This window comes from Alexandromys fortis, unplaced genomic scaffold (assembly GCF_014885135.2).
Source record: "Alexandromys fortis isolate MF-2015 unplaced genomic scaffold, M_Fortis_MF-2015_v1.1 scaffold_4, whole genome shotgun sequence".
Lineage (NCBI taxonomy): Eukaryota > Metazoa > Chordata > Mammalia > Rodentia > Cricetidae > Alexandromys > Alexandromys fortis.
Window position 1 is genome coordinate 29,686,561 of NW_026067944.1, and position 2,756 is coordinate 29,689,316.

Genomic DNA, 2,756 nt, shown 5'->3' on the forward strand with positions numbered 1-2,756 from the left:
GTGGGAACAGAGTTGATTTGCGTCGCTTGTATTTTCTTCAGCTGGCATCGTGGGGAACAATAAATGATATTGTGATGGAAATGTTATTTAAGTTTGCTAAATGAAAATAAAAATAAATGAGCAGGGGATAGAAAATGCTAGGAAATATGGGTAAATATTTCAGCTGTGGTGGGGGACGCGATGCACGAAACTCTTATCTATCATGCAATTGTATTCCGTGGAAGGATTTACGGCCAACATGAAGGATGCTGGGAGGATTCTAAGACAGGATTTTAATTATTTGGAAGGAAAACAGGTCCTCAGAGGAGAGACCACCTTCCTCTCCACCCATAAAAGTTAAAGGAAAGCTTCACCAGACCACCAAGCTTGCAATTCATAGGCTTGAAGACTAAGGTCCCCTGGATTCCTTCACAGAGGCGTCCAGAAGACGCTGGCCCGGTTTCTCAATTAGTGGAGAAGCCCTCACCTCTTCGGCTTTTATTTTATTTTTTCCCTCCCTTTGCTTCTTTTATCTCCTCTTGTGTTTTTTTTTTATTTTTTTGATAGCAACTATAAAGCCACGGTTATGAAATGGCTATAAAACTTTATTTGAAGCAGAGATGATTGTGTGGTTTGGGGGAGGGGGGAGACTAAATATAAAGAAGTGACTCTAAGCTGTTAAAAAACGAGAAGACCGTTAATGGCAACATCTTGATTCTGTTAAGAGATGAGCCGAAGCCATTCGAAGCAGGCAGGGAACAAGGTGATAATAGGAGAAAATGTGTTTCACAGACAAAGGAACAGCCAGCAGGGGAGAAGAGCTCGGGGAAAGAGGCGAGCTTCTGGAAGGGGTGCGGGAAGAATGGTTAATCCCTCTGAATCCTACCGGCGAGAGCACGGGGGCCATTTGAACTCCTTGGCAACTTCAGCCGGGCCTCAAAAGTGGATCGCGAGGAAGGAGAACAAAAGAAAAGTTCACTGTGCGCTCCTCTTGCCAGAGCGGGGTAAAATTGCTTTGAGGTCAGCTCTAAAAGGTGGTAATGATAGGAAGTAGAACTGAGGAGCAGAAAGAAACTAATAATGAGCCAGGTCACCGGGAGCTAGCCTAGCACAAAGTGAGAGAAAACCACCACTGCGTTCAGGTCCTAGCAGTCACTGTCGTGCAAGTTACTCCTGAGCAGTGCAGCGGGCTAAACTCTCAAGAGAAGGCCTTGACTAGCCTGAGATGTTTGCTCCCTCGATAAATAGTAATTGGTTCTCAGTGTGCCTGCTGGGCCACTGTGATGTCGGAAGGTGTAGCTGGATGCCTAATGTTCTTGGACCAGCTGGTTTTGTAAGGCCAGAAAGGATCGCTGGGAAATGAGTCCTACCTAGGAAATGGATGCTTCCCTAGAAGGGCACAGGCCCAACCCAAACCGGGGGTTTTGATGCAAGAAAGTCCACACGACAACTAGAAAGAATGCACGCACTGTTCAGTCCCCACGGGCGGGACACCTGAATCACCCCTTAGAAAACCCAGAGGAGAATCCTCATCAGAACCAACTATGTTGCTCACTGATCTCAGAGACTTCAGGCCTCTGAACCACGAGAAAGAAATTGCGACTGTCTCTGGTTCTTTGTTACAGCTACCAGAGTAGACAAAGCTGCTTAAAAAGAAAGAACACCAGTTGCCAGATTTTCTTTTTTCTTTCTTTCTTTTTTGTTTTTTGTTTTTGTTTTTGCTTTTTGAGTCAGGATTTCTCTATAGCTATAGAGCCTGTTGGAACTAGCTCTTCTAGACCAGGCTGGCCTTGCACTCACAAAGATCTGCCTGCCTCTGCCTCCCAAGTGCTGGGATTAAAGGTGTGTGCCACCACACCTTTAAGATTTTCATCCTTAAGTCCTAAAACTTACCAACGACAAAATCGGTTGGGCAAGATGATTTGTAGCTTTCTGGTGGAGATCATTGCCTGAGTGCCCTTCTGCACTCTGAGAAGACACGGTTTCATTTACTTCAGACTGGCCTAGAATTCACCACGTAGCTAAAGATGACCTTGAACTACTGATATTCATTTTCACCTTTCAAATACTGGAATTACAGGAGTATGCCACCGTGCCCCGCTTTTCAGGGTGCAGTCAGGGCCTCATGCATGTTAGGCAAACACTCTATTAAGCGAACATCTCCAGCTCCTCATATAAAGGTTAATCTCTCTTTTTTTTAAAGTGCGTGCATGTATGTGCATGTGTGTGTGTGTGTGTGTGTGTGTGTGTGTGTGTGTGCATTGTTGGGTATGGGAATGCTAGTGTGTAGAGATTGAAGGGCAACTTTGTGGGGTTGGGTCTCTCCTTTCAACTTTATGTGAGTTCTGGGAATTGAATTTCAGATGCCAAGCTTTGTGCGGTAAGTGAAACCCGTAAGCGTTTTGTCAGATTCCTGTGCCATGCACGCACACACACACACACACACAAACACACACACACATGCACGCACGCACACACGCAAGCATGTATGCACGCACACACACATGCACGCATGCACACACTCACACACAGATACCAAAGCCACTCTTGTAGATTTGAAGCCATGGCTTGCAAATTAGGCACTCCTAAATTAAGTTCAGAGAGCAAAGTATTTTTTTAATTGCTGCAACATTTAAACAGTGTGAGGACCCAGATTTTTGGCTTCTCTTGAAAGACTGGAATATGTGCAGCGCTGGACTCAGCAGCAATTAGCAAGAAGTGGGTAGCAGCTGCGCTGCTTAGATGGCCACCTGCTCCCCAGCTTGGTCACCTCTACC